This window comes from Monodon monoceros, unplaced genomic scaffold (assembly GCF_005190385.1).
Source record: "Monodon monoceros isolate NGI ecotype Baffin Bay Population unplaced genomic scaffold, NGI_Narwhal_1 Super_Scaffold_16, whole genome shotgun sequence".
Classification (NCBI taxonomy): Eukaryota; Metazoa; Chordata; class Mammalia; order Artiodactyla; family Monodontidae; genus Monodon; species Monodon monoceros.
This window is the reverse complement of record NW_021703772.1, coordinates 29,119,636-29,139,358: the sequence shown is the minus strand read 5'-3', so window position 1 is coordinate 29,139,358 and position 19,723 is coordinate 29,119,636.

The window sequence follows — 19,723 nt, the reverse complement described above, 5'->3', positions numbered from 1 at the left end:
GTTCACACACTCGGTGAAAAAAGTTGGAAACAGAAGAAGATGTATAATACAGTATTATTTACAAAAATTTAAAAATTATATACACTCAAAAATACATAAAGATATACATAAAACACATTAATCTTGCTGGAGGGAAATGGTAGTGGTATGAGGATAAAATGGGATACATAAATAGAGGAAGGAAGGAAGGAAGGAAGGAAGGAAGGAAGGGAGGGAGGGAGGAGGGGAGAAAGGAAGGGAAAATGGAAGGGAGAGAGGGAGGGAAGGAGGGATGGAGGAAGAAAGAAAGACATATTAGTTAGCTATTTTTGCAATAATAATGCATAACAAATATTAGAATTTCAGTGGTTTACAACAAACATTTATTTCTCATGCATGTGCAGGTCAGCTGGAGGTTGGCTGATCTAGACTGAGAACTTGGTTAAAAGCTACAGGTTGGGGCTTCCCTGGTGGCTCAGTGGTTGAGAGTCCGCCTGCCGAGGCAGGGGACACGGGTTCATGCCCCGGTCCGGGAAGATCCCACATGCCGTGGAGCGGCTGGGCCCGTGAGCCATGGTCGCTGAGCCTGCGCGTCTGGAGCCTGTGCTCCGCAGCGGGAGAGGCCACAACAGTGAGAGGCCCACGTATCACACATTTAAAAAAAAAAAAAAAAAAAAGCTACAGGTTGAGTCCAAATCTGTTCCATATGTTTGTTCTCATTCTCCCTAGACTAGTGGCTACCAAAGGTATGTTCTTCTTGTGATGAAGAGCAGGAGCTGAAGTGTGTGAATTTAACCAGGTTAATGCAATGGGACCAGCATCCTATTGGCTGAAGCAAGTCATATGGCCAAGCCCAAGTCAAGTATCAAGAAAAATGCCCCACCCACCAGGAGGCTACGGCGAGGATGTAGACATATAATACCAGCGTAGGAAATTTTAATTTTTGGAATCAATAATTCCATTTACTGTGATAGGTAGATAGGTGTTATGTGTGTGCATATGTCTATACATAGATCGTACACAGATTCTTAAAAAAACAAAGAAATGAAGAGGAGTTTTGCATGGACAAGTAGTGATAATAATCCATCCACTGAGGGGTATGATTGATCAACAGTGTACACCTAAGTTCCAAAAAGCTAAACCAAAGCAAAACCAAAACAAACAACGCAAAACGGACAATGAGTGAGTAGAAGGTTCAGACTGAACATCAAGGGTGGCCCTGCAAAATATTCTAATTAGTCATCTCCATACTCATTATAGAGAACAATAGTACAAAGAGAATGTATTATCATCCTTATTTGGAACATGTAAATGTGCTGTTTATTTACAAAAATAAGTGGAATCCACACTGCTAAATAAGCTATGATGTGGCTTTGTTCTAAGCGATGCAGCAACAGCGGGGAGAGTGTCTAAAGCTTTGGACCTCCAATATAAAGTGAGATGAGACCTGTTCTGACACCACTCTATTCTGGGCTGCTTAAGGTACCAAAGCCAGCTCTTTGCTATTACATATATATTTAGCATATCAGAATGAAAAACAAACAAAGATTTTACACAGAGGCTGCTCATGAAAATCTGTTAATGGAAAAGAATTTGGTAGATATGACCACATCTAAATTAAAGACTTCCATTACTGACAAATCAGCAAAATATTGTGAAAAAGATATTTACAAAAGAGACGTGGAATTGGTATCTAGAATATATAAGAAACTTCACAAACAAATAAGAAAAAGAGAGCAAATTTAAAAGAAAAAAATGGGCAATGGACATGTACAGGCAATTGACAGATGGGGAAGTGGAAACAGCTACTATAGTATATGAAAGATATACATCCTCATTAGTAATCAGAGACATGCAAAATTTTAAAAATGAGATTATTTTCTACCTACCAAATTGGCAAAAATTAGAAAGTGCTGACAAGGATGTGGGGAAATTTCACCCTCACTGGTGGTGAAGTGCAAACATTCTGTATAGCAATTTGAAAGTACTTAATGAAGTAAAGTATGTATATACGCTTATAACTCAGAAGCTCCACTCTTGAGAATAAACTCTAGAGAATCTCTTGCTCAGAAATCCATAAGGAAACATGATGATAGAGTATCGCTGTAGCATTATTTGTGGTACCAAAAAGTTGAAAGCAATCAAGTACCCTCTAGAGAATCTAAGTACCTGTTAGATATCCACTAGGGAAATGAATAAGTAAAACGGGCTCTATGCAAGAGTCAGAAATGGTATATGCATCGGTATTGAAATAATCTGTAGGACTCAGAAGCAATGAACTGGATTTATACAGAGAAAAATGTGTAGTTGTCAAAACACTCCTTCAAATGAAAAGTCAGAAAGAGAATGAGATGTATAGCACATTACCATTTATACAACTTTAAGATGCATACAAAAATGACACAATAAAATCTTTCAAATAAACACAAACTAAATAAAAACATGGAAGGTGAATTAGAAGAATCTATATAAAAACCCTTTTAAAAAGGTGTTGATGGGAGTGCTAGGGGTATTCGGGATGGAGACCAAGGCAGAAACAAAATAAGATGAAATAAAATAATAAAATAAAATAGGGGTCTTGCAAGAATGATAGTGTTTCATGAATTATCTCAATTCTGTCTACCTCAGATAACAAATAAACAGCCATTTGGGTCCCTCTAACAATTCTCTCTACTTCTTGGAAAAGTGCTATGATCAGAAAGTATATTTTCAAGTTCTTAAAGAAGTCCAGCAGCAGAAAGCAAACTAGAATGGTAGAAAATAATGCCATTTATAGATTCTCTTGGCTAATTATTCATTTATATGCAGCAGTGGAACCGTGCTGGTCTAGAGAGATATTCCATTCGTTTTGAAACAAGTTTACAGCAAATGAGTGATTAAACAACGGCATTTGTGTAAATTAAATCATTTTCGCTTTGTTCCCACGCAGTGACCATCATTTGAGGACTAAACACCCGATCAAATAACTCTACGTATCTGACCAAATAGCTTATTACCAGGAAATGCGCAGAGGCTAGAAACGTTCTGACACAAGTTAGGCAGCTCCAAATCTCTCTCGGTTTTCTTTTAAACAAACAGAGACACCGAGAATGGCATGAACCCCAAGCAAGTAGAAAGTTCTGAGAGAACATAAAGGTGGCACCTCAAATAAGTTCAGTTAGACTCTTCCTACTCATCATAGGGAACAATTAGTGTAATGGGATTGCACTGCCCTCTTTATTTGGAACCTGTAACTGTGCTGTTTATTAATAAAGGTAAATGGGACCCATGCTGTAGAATAGTGCTATGGTGCGGATCTCTTCCAAGCAGATCTTCAACATGGGCAGGAAAGAGTCTCTCCAGCTCTGGAGCTCTAATATAAAGTAAGATGAGACCCTTTTTCATCTGGATCCACGCTATTCTGGGCTGTTTAATGTACCAGTGCCAGCTCTTTGCCACTAGAAGTATCTTTAGCATATTGGAAGGAAAACCAAAAGCAAGGATTTTACATAGGAACTAATCAGATAATTACATGGGTATCCAAAAGCCAGACAGTAAGGGATAGTAAAAACAATATAATTAAATAACTTGACTGAGGGAGGAAGACTAAGGGGAGGAGTGTCTGCCTCAGAGCCTGGTTGCTGAATACATTTTATCAAAGAAAGAAATCGAAAGGAGACTTTGATGCAGAAGCACATTCGCTCTCAGAAGATGGATGGTCGTTAATAATCCCAAACCTCCCCCCTTGACCCAGTGTTCTGTTTTCGGCGAGAACTCAAATCGTGATTCTAACTGAAAACAGAACGGCAAGGAAGATGGGGGAGGAGTGAACATTTTCACCACATTCCAGGTCAATTCTTCCAATTCCCAAGGCTTGGGAATGACGGCCACAAGAAATTTAGGATCCTTAAGGATGGCATTCTATAAATACCGATTATTTTCAGTTAACGTTCTTGCTGTCAATATAGCATTTCCTTTTGCCACAGTCTTCCAGGCCATTTCTGAAGCTGCCCCAAATGATGCCTCCAAAGAGCTGGCCATCATTACTTCCAGGTCGCAGATGGTGAGGCTGAGAGGTTAAGTGAGTCCCCTCAGGACACACACTTCATTGTGAGGCATCAGGTGCCAATGTGGGATTATCTCTGTGAGTTTCTGACTCTTTGTACCACAAATAAATCTTTCCAGGGTAAAACACATCGTATGGCATCTGCTGTTTCGTACAGTATGAGAAACTCTCCTGAGCAGTGTAGACCTCTTGGGATGTCACATCTACCTGTAGGGGTACCCAGCAGGTGTTCATCTATGGCTCCCCTCGATAACACAGGTGTACATCATATTTATTCAGCAGCAAGAACAGAAGGCTCATTAGAAGAACGAGTGTTGAGTGGGCCCCAGACCTTCCAGGTCACTAACGAGACTGAGACGCGTCGTAAGCAAACACATTGGTTCTTAAAAGGTGTCACTTAAGGAGAGGAATAAACTGCTTGTTATCCTGAGAAGGCAGCATGATGTGGATAGGAAGAGTGCAGCCTTGGAATTAGACTTGATTTGATTCTTGTTCTCCAACACTTACTAGCTGAGTGAACTTCAGCCTCACTTTCCTTGCCTGCAAAAGAGAGGAGGGGGTACTAGTGGGGTTATTGTATGTGCCCCCCAAACTCCTAACCTCCAGAACTTCCAAATGTGACTTTCCTTGGAAATCGGGTCTTGCGGATGTAGTCAAGCTAACATGAGATCATTAAGATGGGCTCTAATGCAATATGACTGATGTCCTTATAAAAAGAGGAAAGTTGGACACAGGGAGACATGTGCAGAGGGAAGACATGTGAAGGGACACAGAAGGAACACCATGTGAAGATGGGGGATTGGAGTAATGAATCTGCAAGCCAAGGAATGTCAAGGATTGCTGAGAACCACCAGGTGCTAGGAAGAGGCAAGGAAGGATATTTCCCCTCCAGGTGTCTGAGGGAGCATGGCCCTCCCATAATCTTGATTTCAGACTTCCAGCCTCCAGAACTGTGAGACAATGAATTTCTCTTGTTCTAAGTGACCCAGTTGGTGGTACAGCAGCCATGGGAAATTAATTCATTGTAAATACTAAAAGCAACTACTTATGTAAAGTACATAGTAGGACCTCAATAAATTCAAGTCCCCTTCTTCAAAGAAAAGGATTTATACATTGGAATGCAGACAAATACTGCTCCCTTTCTCTCTGGAATTCCACTATGGTCTAACCACATGGCAGATGGATATTTGAGTCTGCTGAGAGCTGCCTTAAATTCTATAGATCAGTGCCAGAAATTATCTGGTTTCCTGGGAGGATTTCTGAGTTAGAAAGGACTGAGAACCTAGCCAAAATTCCTAGGTCTGAACTGAAACAGAAAACTCCTGACTGGGACAGAAACTGCCATTTATTGGGAAGAGCTAGGAAGCTTTTCTCCAAGGGGCACTGGGACATAGTATCAGGCCAAGCCTAACTCCTGCACCCTGGGTTCCACCCACCCCGTAGCTTAGGGCCTTCAATACTCACCTGCAGGGTCAGCCCTGGTCAAGCTTCTCAAACTCTATAACACTTAAAAGAGCATCTGCTATGAGGGGTGTTGGATGAAGTGGTTGACTATGAACACTGGAGCCAGACTGCCTGCGTTGATCCCATCTCTGCTGCTTGCTGTGCATCTTTGGGCAAGTTACTCTCCAAGCCTCAGTTTCTTCCTCTGAAAAATGGGCATAATGATAATAGTACCCAACCCACAGGCTTATTGTGGGGATTAATTAACACAGCCAAAGCATATGGATTGGTCCCCACCCACTCTCCAATCCTGGCAGCTGATTCCTAATTCAAGCCTGAAGCCCTTATCTTGCTAACTTGCCTAGTATTTAGTTTCTTTAAAGCCAAGACCCATACCAGACTCTCTACAATCTCAAACCATTGTCATGGAAGGGAAGCCAGTGTCTGTGGCCCTGCTATCTCCCCAAAGACATCCATGATGCTGCCCACCTGCCAGGTTGTGCAAACGCTTTGAACTCTCTACCGCTGGGCTCCACCTTCTCATGGTGTCACGTGATGATCCTCTGTGTTAACACTTCCAGTGATGGCAAACGGCTGGGCTATTACCTGCCACCTGACAGCCAGAATGGACTTGCTCCATGTCTCAGTAGCTGGAGTGTCCTTCAAAAATCTGCCCAGACACCCACAAGCAGGCTGGATGCCTCCTGTTTGCTCTCACTTCCTGCAGTAAATGGAGTCATGTCTAAATGACAGACCGGATGTTTCCACACCCTGCCAAAATGGAATCTGCTCATTTTGACCACAAAGCTGCTAAACATTAAAATTATGTGGTGACTACACAGGCACTTGACAATGTCTATTTAATGATGACAAACCCATCACACACAAGACATCACATTTGATTGAACCAAATCATGAGATTAAGCAGAATTGGAAAGTCAACATTTGTCAGGCTTTATAAAAGCTTCTCTCATTTTGCAACAGTTATTCTAACTCTTCAATAAGCGGTATTTAGAAAAAACATCAACAACAACAAAATACCAAAGTCAAAAATTAAATCCTGGAGGGGCTTCCCTGGTGGCGCAGTGGTTGAGAGTCTGCCTGCCGATGCAGGGGACACAGGTTCATGACCCGGTCCGGGAAGATCCCACATGCCGCGGAGCGGCTGGTCCCGTGAGCCATGGCCGCTGAGCCTGCGCGTCCGGAGCCTGTGCTCTGCAACAGGAGAGGCCACAACAGTGAGAGGCCCGCGTAACGCAAAAAAAAAAAAAAAAAAAAAAATTAAATCCTGGTCTTCCCTGGTGGCGCAGTGGTTGAGAGTACGCCTGCTAATGCAGGGGACACGGGTTCACGCCCCGGTCCGGGGTGGGGTCCCACATGCCGCGGAGTGGCTGGGCCCATGAGCCATGGCCACTGAGCCTGCGCGTCCGGAGCCTGTGCTCCGCAACGGGAGAGACCACAACAGTGAGAGGCCCGCGTACCGCAAAAAAACAAAAACAAAAACAACAACAAAAAAATTAAATCCTTTTCTATTCTTCATTTCCTCAGGATGACTCTACCTATAAGGTATTAGTTAAGTTCTACAAACTGAAGAGCTGAAAGGGTAACTGATATAAGGAACACTTACGGAGCTAGCGAGGCTTGTTTAACATTTGTCAAGTACTAATTATGTTTCAAACTCTGTGCTAATTGCTTCACACAAATAATATAATTGCATCCTCAGAATACACTTGTAAATTGGGTACAAATGCTATGTTTGCTTTGTTTTTTAACAGATAAGGAAACTGAGGCACCAAAGATGTGAAATAACTTGAACAAGATTCAAAATCGACTTTAGCTGAAATCTGAACCTAGGTCCAAGTTCAGACCCCGTACAATGAAGTTGAAGAAATTAAACTCTTCTACACTCTTCCTTTTCCAGTTGGTTTTGGTTCCTACACCATGGCAGTGTCCAACTAAGCATGCTCCTTCCAAATGTATTCAGTAGCATTTGCTTGAGACAGTCCCAGCCACAAACACTACCCTCATTATCTCAGCATAATGCAAAGTCACTGTGGCCCTGAGCAGCAGAGGCAGGGAGTTCCTTTCCAGCTTCATTCACTAACCCTGGCGGAGGCTGGGCTGGGGAAAACACTAGAGCCCAGTTCTCCCAGCCAGCAGCCAGCCGGGCTGGTGGACAGAGGTGGAAAGTGATTGGGATCTGTCTCAGGTGATGGTTCACCTCTGGCTGAGGGAGTCCCTGTAAGCCGATCTTTGGAGATTTCAAGTCCGTTGATGAAAATGGGAATGGAGGAGGGACCTTGGTAAAAATGTTTAGGAATGTAGGCAGGAAATTGGTGGCAAAACTCTCCCCACCCCAGTCAAAGGAAATGGCTTTAGGAAGTTGAGTCTCTAGCCCTGTTCCTGTTTCCCCTTCATAAATCTACCCCTAAATAATCTTCAGGGAATTCGAGCGGTTGCTTTCTCCCTGGCAATGACGGGAATTCCAACTATAGGCCAATTAGAATACACCCAGAGCTGCCAGTAAAATGTTTCACTGACTTCACTTTATTGGTTTCATAAAACAAGTGAAAGAAATCGGAGAAAGTCCAGAGCCTCACCAAGATGCAAGTCTCTTTCTGAAGCAGCTTGAAGCCTGCCCCGTGGGCCCCCCATCTCGCATCGCTTCCTCCACCGTGCTGCTTTTAGCTGCTGCCACCTGCGCAGGATCCTGTGGTGTCAGGATACCAGCTCACACACCCGAGCTGTAGTCCTTACTTCCTTGAATATTTGATCTGCGTCCTTGAAGGATTTACTTCCTTTCTCTGAGCCTCAGTTTCCTCCTTTGTCAGTTTCAGGTGATACTCCTTTTATAAGTATCTCAGGCATGGGTGTAGTTTTAGATCTTGGAGAGTGGGCCCTAAGAGACGCGAGGGATTGTCTTCATCCTCTCTCCCCTCCCCACGTTACACTTCTGTGTTGGTTTTCTCTCAGCGTTTCCAGTCTCGGCATAAATTATCCTTTTGCTCCTATTGACTCCTTACTGTCAGTGCTGCCTGTGTGTGTGTTTGTGAATGCACGTGCTCAGCATGTCTGTATCCTTGTCATTCTTTCTTTGTTCTTTCCCGAGGCCTCAGTGAGAGTAGAGAGTGGAATGGAATGTCCTTGACCACCTCCCTCCCCCTCACCGGGAGGAGCAGGGCCACCTACTACCTCCCCTCTCCAGCCCCCTCCCCATCCTCACGAGTGCAGCCGATGAAATGAAAGCCGAGGAAGAGTGATTCGATTATTTGCCTGACCTTTGCCAGTGCCGGAACGTAGGGAGGTCCACGTGCTTTCCTCCAATGCCCCTTTGCGGCCTTTCTGAACTTGTCCCCAAAGAAGCCCTCCTGTTCGAATCAGCCTCCGAGGACTGGATGTTGTTCAAAGCCGAGCGGACCCGCCTCCCAGCACTCCTCTCCACCATCCCCCCTTTAAGCCGCATCGTGTTCACTACAGACAACAATTACTGACAGTAATTAGCTGCCCAGAATAACAAGGACGTTATCTTTGCCCAGCTTTACTCCAAAGGCGCATGAGCAAACCTGACTGGGCTCAAGCACAGTTGAAGTACATTTGAAAATTCCCTTTTAGAATCCTGGGAAATATGACCCTTGCCCCTTCCTTATAACCTGTAGAGCCAATTTTCCTCTTTATTAGGTTGGGTTTTCGGGGTAGAGTACAAAGGGGTGGAGAGAAAACTTGTGTTTAAGAAAGCTGTCGCTTTGTCCATAATTTTTGACAAGTCTATCGCTTGACTAGAATGATTTTACCATACACCCTCTTTTTTATGCATTTCTTGGGTTATAATGCTTCAGGTGGCCTTGAAGTTGTCCATATCAAGGCAAAAGCAACAATCAAATGTGCAGCTAGAGAGGGGAAAGGGTGAGAAGTTAAGACTCTATTTAAACTGCTGGAGAGGTTGGGAAACCAACTTACCAAAATAGCAGTATCAAAAAAAAAATCTGAAAAACAAATTCACCACCAAACAGTTTCTACTGCTCCATTTATTTCAACTAGTGTGGTATTAATAGAACACCTAACAGCAGGGAGTTGGAAAATAAATGTATTCTCACTCACAAGGGAATGACTAAATGACTCACAAATGCAAAAATAAATAAATGGCTCCCTATGAAAATCTGAAACTATATTACCCTGACTGAAACAACTAAGCATTTTAACTGTAACCTAACATGTTAAATTCAATCAGTTTTATTTGAGGCCATAGATAGATCAAGCGATCAATCTCCATTATCCTGGATTTTTTTTTTTTTTCATCTTCACACTGCTATTTTTCTTCCTATAAGACATTTCTGTTCATTTCCGTGAGCCTTCTTCTTCAGTTTAATGGCTGATTCTCAGACCAAAATAAATAAATAAATAATTCCCCCTTACGCTAGAGGGAATAGGAACAATAGTACAATTTAAAAAAAATTTTTTTGAGAAGGGCAAGTCTTAATTCTATATAGTAAAGAGGAGAAGGGAGGATGCAGTGTGAGAAAAAGGTAACAGGTAGATAAATAGTGCGTGTTATACCTTGTTTCAGATGTTATTTTAAATGTTAACAGGTGCTTCCTCCTGACACTATAAAAAGATCAACTTTCTGTCTCCTTTGTAATTTGTGAACAGGTAGGCCCTGAGGACTTGAATGAGGTCATGCCAATTAACTCAGGGATTCCTGCAATCAGAGTGATAATGACATCCTTAGCAACCATCCCATCACTATGGTACCAGCCTGCTGCTCTAAAAGCCCTTTTCATTGGTGCTAGTTTGAAGTTAGGAGGCTGAAGCTGTGACCCTGAAAGCCACAGACTGAGAATTTACATTAACGCACCCCTCCATCTCACCCAGGGTCACGTCTCTCCTCTTTCAGAAGAGAAGAGAGGAAAAAAAAACTGTTCTCTGGTTCTAAAAGTTAAGGATTAGGGCTTTTCCCAAACACATTATAAATCACTGGTTGGCTCTTTGGAATCATCTCTTATTAAGAGAAGCTAATGAACTTCAGCTTTCAACCTTAGGCCAGCCCGATTACACTGAACACATGTATTCCTTGCATAAAAACTACTTATTACTGGACTGCCTTTATCAATAAAGACTTTATCAGTTACTTCACAGGATAAGAATTGATACCCCAAATAAAAACCATTAGCAATATCTAAGCATTTCTTCCCCACAGTGCTTTAAAATTTTTTAGTTCTCTGGAGATAAACTGAATACAAATAAATAAGAGAAGGAGAGAGACCGGGAATGTATAGTTAAAAAATGTCTTGGGTGGGCAAATTAATCTCAACAACCTTCTCCAGCTAGAAGCATTGTAGTTTGAGCCAACATTCATTATTCTGAACCTCTCCTATATGCCCCTTGTTATATTAGGCATTTTGGGAAATCCATAAAGATCTAAGACACTTTAGTGCATCATTTCAAAGAACTTAAAATCTATGTGGGAAGAGAGAGAGGCATCTGAACAATGACAACAAAATTCTGTTTGGGAAGAGAAGGCTTTAAGGTGTAAGATTTTCATGGCCATAAGACTCATTAAAAGACCTCTGACAGTATAAATAATGAAATAAAAGAAAGGAAGGAAGGAAGAAGGTGGGGACAAAGGAAAGAAAGAAGGAAGGAGCAAAAAGCCTCAGAAGCAACCAGAGACTGGAGAACAACTAAACACACCAGGAGGGTAAAGAGAAAGCAGTTGTATGTACCCCAGGGCCTTTGCATTCACTGATCCTCTAGCTGGAATACTCCTTACTCAGGTCTTCACATGACTCATTCATTTTCATTTTCCTGTGAAAATATCTAACTTTGTGCTTTTTCATTGTTTCTATTCCCCTACTGGAACCAGAGATTCTGTCCATCCTAAAATAATGCTACCACAAGGTAGGTTCTCAACAAACTTACTGAATGAATGAATGAATAGAAAGAGTCAGTTTCAGGGTATGGAAACTGCATATTGGGGGAGACAGTGTCTGGTAAGAGCAATGGACAGCATAACCGAAGTAAGGGCTGTGTTCTCAGACAGATTCCCCGAACATCGATGACAGTGTTGGGTAGGCCTATGACTTCAGAGATGATTTGCAGAGCTGACGTTACCTGTAATGTCAGCAGTTACCATATATTTCTCATTGGAGGATATCAATTCTCTGTTTTCCTAATTGATTCCAGTAACATAGATACCTGAGTGCTGTATACAGCTCACTGATTTCTGGGCAAACATTATTGAAGTGTCAATATTTGCTCTTCCTCCTAGAGCATCATTTTCAAAAAGACTGAAATTCGTTTGGGGACACTTCTCTTATATTTAATGCATGGGGAGTGCCAATACAAACTAAACCTTCATTTTATTATTCTTTACCCTTGCTTTGATCACAGGGATGGCTTGACTTACCAGCCACCATGACTGTCCTTAGGCGGCTCCAGTACGGCTCCACTGATGCTGCTACCACCATTGATGCTATTGCCACCTCTTCTGATGATCCCTGCAGTTTAGAAAGAGAGAAAGTAGAGTGGCTTGGGCCACAGATGGTCAAGGCTCTTGATCCTACTCTCTGGACTACTTTAGATATAGCAGCTGACTTTCCTGTCTGGCCTCTTGGTCCTCTGTCTTCAGAGTTAACCTGAGCCAACCTTTGGCCCAAAGTTCAGACTTAAAACACAACAAGGGGGGCTTCCCTGGTGGCGCAGTGGTTGAGAGTCCGCCTGCCGATGCAGGGGACACGGGTTCGTGCCCCGGTCCGGGAAGATCCCACATGCCGCGGAGCGGCTGGGCCCGTGAGCCATGGCCGCTGAGCCTGCGCGTCCGGAGCCTGTGCTCCGCAACGGGAGAGGCCACAACGGGAGGGGCCTGCGTAATGCAAAAAAAATAAAAATAAAAACACAACAAGGAATCATTCTGCTGTCATGTTGGCTAGGCATTATTGTAAGGCTAAACACATACAATCTACTTTGAAATATTCTCTTCCATCGTGGCAAACACGTGAGCGGTTGCTTTCTTGGTTAGTTTGTTTTGGCTTAGAAAGGAAAGACCTGGCCTTGGCAGAATCAGTGCCCTTGAGGCTAGGTCCCCGTAAGTCCTATGGAGATGATTTTATAACTACATTTATTTCCAGATGCAAATAAAGCCATAGTCCAGTGCTTTCTGTCTTCTGGGAAATCCCTGTAGCTTGCGTCTCCTGAAGTGTGTGCCCTGCTACCTCATTAAATTAGTGGGTGCTGCCCTAGCCCTGAGCAGTCCCATTTTTCAGGGTTACTTTCTTCCCACTCCCACTGGGTGAGAATCCCAGAGTTGGCATCACACCAGATCAAATCATTATCACGTTCATGTAGTTAAGAACATGTTTTGACCAGGGCTTTTGATCCTAATGTCCCTGGACTTTTGCGCGCTTTAATTCCTAGACACCGAAGTTGAACTGCTTCATTCCTTCCAGCCACGTTCGTGGTAATTGAGGTGCTTCGGAAAATGATGAGTACCTGTGATGATCCTGAGTTGTGATCTGGTGTGAGGCAGGAATATTTCTGGTTAGTCATCACCAGGCCACCTAGACTTTCCGTGAGTTTACTTATAATTGTGTTTCGGATAATGCTATTCCCAGTTAGGCGATGATCATTGTAATTTCTGGTAATGAAACGGCTAGGGAGGCCATTCTGTGCTGGGAAGACAGCCAGAGCCCAGCTGCTTATGAGAAACAAGTGTTATGGTCTAGGACAGAGAACTGAAGCCAAAGCGCTAGGTGAACATTTCCAGCACGTGTCAGATTGAGTCTTTATCTAGTGCCCTCTCTCATACTTTAAGACTGATACATTTTCAAAGGGGCATCCCTCCGCTTGAAAGCAACTCTGCAGAAAGCAAAGATACTGACAATTTTTCCTTCCCCTTTGCACTCTTTAATGCGCCAAAGAATCACTGTTGGCCTTCTACGATGGCAAAGTCATTTTCTCGCTGTGGTCAAGAGTGGTTTGATCAATAACTTACACAACCAGCCTCAATAAATAATAATGGAGCTTTTCTGGTGAAAGTTTTTGAAATCGTTGTGGATAAGGGCTCTCTAGATAAGAAAAAGAAAGAAAGAAAAGGAATGAAAGGAGCTTCCCCAAAGGTGTGGGCTTGTCAGCTTTCCTCCTTTTCTGTGTTCCTAATATCTTCCATCTCAGGTAACATTCATCACAAAATCATCACCTGGCTTTAAACATTTGGATCTTTAGGCATTCCAGCTAAAAGCTAAAACCCAGAATCTAGATGGTTTCTCCTCAGTATATCAAGCGGTTTTTCCTTCAACCTCATAGGTATGAAGAGTTTTCTCCTCCGTGCTTGGAATATATCTCTGTTGAACCTATAGCTGTTGATGAGTCTGCAAACTACATTTCCCAGACTGCCTCATCCGTAGGCTTCTGGCCAGGTTCAGTCAATGCACAGGAGGATAGAAGGAAGGGAGGACCTGTGTGGGTCTGTCTTTCTGCTTCAGGTGGCAGTTTACAGTAGTGGTTGAGCTCCCCTGTGGTTTAAGCTCCTGTCCCGACCACCCCTCACTCTGAGGTCCCAGCTCCCACCAGGTAGCCCCTGGCTTCTGGCCAGGGCTTAGAAGGTGTCACATCACCTTTTTCTTGTGTTTCTTCCGTCCTAAGGGTGGCGTCAGCTTCCTGCTGTTGTTCATCTCTGGGTTGCTTCCCCATCTTCTGTTTTGTCTTCTCCTCTCTTCCGCCACCTGCATAAACAGTTCTTCTATTAAATTCCCTCCATTTAAAATAGTTCGAATGGTTACCGTTTTCTTGACAGTCCAGTCTGTTCTTTTCTGAGACTCTTCCTTGGATACAGATACAGATTACACCTTAATCGTATTTCAGGTCGCCTCGCCAATAATTAAAATTAATAACACATTCACAACAGTAATAATAGCATTTCTCACCACTCAGCCCTAGTTTGTGGTGTGCTTACATGCAGCCAGTACTATGCTAAGCACGTCACTCCCATTAACTCATCTTATTCTCTCAAAACCTTCTGAGCTAAGTGTTATTATTATTATCCTCCCCATTTTCTAGGTGTGGAGGCTGAGGCTGAGAGAGTTTAAGTAACTTGATGAAGGTCGTGCAGATAACAAGTATCAAAATAGTGATCTGAAAGTACGTTCATTTCGAGCCCCTAGTTTTTAACCCCTCTGAACATTTCGATGACAATCAACGCCATATAGTGAAGGCATAGCACTCCAGAGTGTAATCATTAAGAGTTCCACGCAGCGTGTCTTTGAACAACCCTGTCCATTCCCGGCCTTAACCCTTTGGGGTTATTCCTTCTGCTTAGAGGCATTAAAGTGGATCTTTTGTATGTGTCAAGGACACAGGGAAGAGAACAAACGTCCAAAGCTGAAGATGACTATTAATCTCCCTCAGGGTGCTTGTGAGGGATGAGAAAATCACCTTCTACTCCAGGAGGGCAGCTGCGGTGCCTGCTGGCCTCATGGCTGCCAAGTGAGTGTGTTTCCTGAGCTCCCTGCAGGTCCCGGCTGCCCGGAGAGCCGCCCGCCTCTGGAGCCAGTGCATAGACTCTGATCTTTCCCTACCTCAGGGCTGAGAGATAAGCTGCAGAGAAAAATTAATAAGAGTGAAGGAAGAAACAGTCATAAAAGGAGGAGGGGAGGCTTCTGAAAACAAAGGGGGATTGTCTAGACACAGGCTGCATCCTCTCTGCTGGCTTTTTTCCCTTTTTCTCTTTCCATTTTTTCCTAAGCTTTGTTTTCAGACTGATTTGCCTAAGCATTCTTTTCTTAGTCTTTCCCCTTCCATGTCTAAATATGGCGGGGGTTGGGAATAAGAACCAAATTAGCCAACCATTTTACCTTTGGGACTGAGTGATAAAAATAACAGCCCGGCTGGCTGAATCATTTCAATAGCATTGGAGGCATGTGGAGGAGTGCAGGGGGACCTGGGAGGAGAGGGGTTAAGGTTCTCACCCTGTATTAGAACTTGATTTATGGCATGGATCAAGTGCATGTTCCTCTCAGGGTCTGGTTTTGAGCGAAAGCAATGACAACCTGCCAAGTATGAAGTCCAGAATGGTCACACAGCATATGAACATGTTGCCTTGGCCTCCGGGAAGGGGGCACTGGTGAGAAGCTGCAAGCCCCTGCTTACTTTGAAGTGTACAAAATGTTTTTGGTCCTTCAGCCCAAGGGTGTGGCCAGAAATAAGAACGGTCAAGTTTCTATTGTTGGGGGGGCAGCTTACCCAGTCTGTGGTAGATGAAAATCCTTTGATTTTGTTTCTCCCACTAGCTACTTGCGTCAACACCTCTTCCAGAAAGGCGGGCAATGGGCAAGACTTGAGAAATACTAGCAGATTGGCCAACTATTGTTTGCTGGCTTCTAAGCAACAGCAGTGTTGCTTGTTTAGCTGTCCTTGTTTTTTTTGAGTGCACAAAAAGTTGTTTTTGTATACCAAAAAATCAGTAGATATAGGTGACCCTTCCCATAAATTCCTGTTTAGATTTCTGCATTTAACAGACACCATATTTTCATTTTGACTGTATGAAGGGGAAAAAAGGGGTAAAAAGATAATCTTGCTGACCTTCTGGCACAAACTGGTCAATGGTACGTGTGTGTTAGTGCCTGAGCAGCCCCACATCTTTTCACACCCAAAGCCAACAAATGCCACGATGATTTAACACTGCAAACATAAGAGCTACGGAGAATGCAGTTTTTATGAAAGCAGGGCATCTACATATAAATATAAGGATGGTATAAAATGAAAAACAAAAGCAAAGAGAAAAACAAAACAAAAACAAATGAAAAAGAAAAACAAAATCCAAAGATAAATCCTACAGAAGATAGATGCCTCCTAGTTTAATTATTATTAAAAAGAAAAATAGCAGATGGAGAAAGCTGAAGAAACATACATGTGGATTGAAAGACAAAGGAAAGTGGAATAAATGATGTCTTGGCATTGAGATGCTCAACTCAGCAGCGATTATCACCGGCACATTCTTCCCTGACAGGGGGAGAAGTGGATTGATGTAAAAGGGCTTTTTCATTTTTACTTCCTGGAGTTCATGAATAACTGGCTTCCCAGGTGACAATTACTCTGCCTTCTCCAAACACTCTTCCCTACCCGCTTCGACCTCTCACAGAACAAGCACTTAATAAAAATCCTATTGGGTCCTCTGGTGCTCTTCTCTCTCTGAATTGCAAGTTTGGCCTTGATGCATCTAGAGTTTGGAGGATGGAAATAGGAAGAGAGAGGATGCCTTTAAGAGAAAAATCTCCTTTTCAGAACTGGGCGACCCTCCAACATCACCTGAAATGAAAACATATTCCCCAGCTCTGTGAGCCTGTCAACAAGACCTAGACATCAGGCCTCTTGTTACCTGGACCAATTTAGACCTGCTGGAGTGCCTGATGGGCCGCATCAAAATGTGCCTGAGGCAAGAAGGATGTACTGGTCTCTGGGAAATGGCTGGTGCCTGGCTTCAGGGTCCCGGCGGAGGCACTGTCTAGAGGATCCCTTCACCTAAGATCTCTCCCCAAGGGTTTCAGAAATTCCATGACGATTGGTTTGTCGCATTGGGGTAAACAATGGGCCATATTTGCACTTCAGAACATCCTAAGGAGACAGGATTTCTCTTTAGACTAAACATTTCTTATTCTCCCAAGAACTATTTTTCCTCTTTTAAGATCCCAATATCATAGGGGAAGCTGTCATATCAGTGGCAAACACCCGAGTGTGAATCAATTTGTTCAAATTACATTTCTGTAAGCACACGTGTATGAAACAATATACCAAGGTCACTTTTTGAAGATGCTGGGAATTGACTGGGGGAAGGCTGGGGATGACTGTAAAGGTTACAAAAAATATAGGGCCGTGCATCTGTGCAAAATGAAGTGGATAAATGTGAAATTTTACAACAATTCAGGGAAGGGGTAAATCATGGAGCGCTTCAAGGAGGAGGTAAGACTTGAGTTGGAAGGGGAGATAAAACAGAAGTAGAAAAATATAGTAATTATCCAACTTTTTGCAATGTTCACCATTTGGAGACATTTCTGAGGGAATGATATCATCTGAGCTAATAGTTTTGAAACATTAATCTGAAATGTTCTCTTCTGGTTCATGCTACCAGGATCTCTCCCCTGGGTTCTCACCAGCTGTCCTGCCCTAAGTCCTGCCCTCCCCCAATCTCTTCCACAAAGAGAAGCAGAGGAATCTAAAGCTCTAATTGGATCCTAATGTAGCTCCACACGTTAAAACAATGAACAGTTTTAGGAGAAAATCCAAACCCACACATACAGATCCAAACTCACACCTCCATCCCCAACCCTCCCCTTTCTCAACACTGACCTTCAATCATGCTCTCTCCTCCCCATTTAGAACAATAACTCCTCCCACCCCCACCATTCCCCTACCACCAGAAGACTGATTAACTCCTATGTATCCTTCAGACCATTTCTTCCAGATCATTTCTTCTAGAAACCTAATGACCTTCTAGACTGGGTCCTTTCCTACTACATTTCAGCACTTTTCTGGACCCTGTGTACATGCTGCTGACAAATTAGTCATGGTCCCTGCTCTTCGTGGAGCTCCCATTTTGGTGAGACAAAACACAAAACCAGCAAATAAAGACATAAATATGCACGATCATTTCAGATGGCATTAAGCACTGTGATGAAAATAAAACAGGATGGTGGGCTAGGGACCAATGAGGGCAATGAGGGGTTCAGTGAGTAGGGAAGAGTTGTGCCCAGCTTGAGCAGAGTGCTCAGGGGAATTTGGGGGCCCCTTCCCAAATTTCTTTTTTTTTTTTTTTTTTTTTTTTGCGGTACGCGGGCCTCTCACCGTTGTGGCCTCTCCCGTTGTGGAACACAGGCTCCGGACGCGCAGGCTCAGCGGCCATGGCTCACGGGCCCAGCCGCTCCACGGCATGTGGGATCTTCCCAGACCCGGGCACAAACCCGTGTCCCCTGCATCGGCAGGCGGACTCTCAACCACTGCGCCACCAGGGAAGCCCCTCTTTTTTTAAAAAAATTAATGAATTAATTGTTTATTTTTGGCTGTGTTGGGTCTTCGTTGCTGCACGCGGGCTTTCTCTAGTTGAGGCAAGCGGGGGCTACTCTTTGTTGTGGTGCATGGACTTCTCATTGTGGTGACTTCTCTTGTTGCAGAGCACGGGCTCTAGGTGCACGGGCTCAGTAGTTGTGGCTCGTGGGCTGTAGAGCGCAGGCACAGTAGTTGTGGTGCACGGGTATAGTTGCTCCGCGGCATGTGGGATCTTCCCGGACCCGGGCTCGAACCCGTGTCCCCTGCATTGGTAGGTGGATTCTTAACCACCGCACCACCAGGGAAGCCCCCCTCCGACATATTTCTTTTGTACCCTACACTTCCCCATCACAGGTAATAACAATCCAATGTGGTAAGAGCCATTTATTCATCTATATTCCCCACGAGGTTATAAACGCAGGGACAAGGTCTATCCATTTTCTCATTTCCCCCTAGCCACTTAACATCATGCCTGGACTATAGTCCTTAATAAATATTTGTTGAATAAATGAGAGATCAGAAGGGGAAAGATTTTAGCTAGAAGGCCATTATAGTCCCCCACTTAGAACTTATGAGGGCCTAGCTAAGATGGTGGTACTGGATATGATGAATGGCATTGTGGAGGAAATATCAACAGGACCTGTGACTAATGGAAAAAAGGAAGGAGATCAGAAGAAGAAGTAGGGGTTACCTCCTTTGAGGTTTTGAATACAGGTTACAGGGAGAATACTCACTTAAACCCATCTCCCTCTGGACACACAGATAGACAACATTACCCAGCCTCCTTTGCAACTAGGTTATGTGGCCAAGTTCTAGCCAATGGAATGTGAGCAGAATGATGTGTGCCACTTCTGGACCTGGTCTGTACAAACCTCCCACACAAGAGTCTCAGTGCCGTTTCTTCTCTTGGCATCTGGATGTCAGCACCTGAGACCCCTCCTTGGAAGGCATGCATGCATTGAAGATGGCAGGACCACTGTCTATCTGGCCCCTATTCAGTTGAAGGTGTCTCAGAGGAAGTTGGAAAAGCTAACCCAGAGCTTAGGACCAGATTGGGGATGTGATTTGTTTACAATGAAGTTGTGAGAGTAGATAAAATTGATAAGAGAGAGGATAGAGAGGGAACAAATGGGCAGAATCTTTTGAAATCACTACAGTTTTAGAGATCAGGAGGAAGAATAGAGTCCAAAAGGGACAGAGGAGTCGTCTGTGAGAACCAAAATG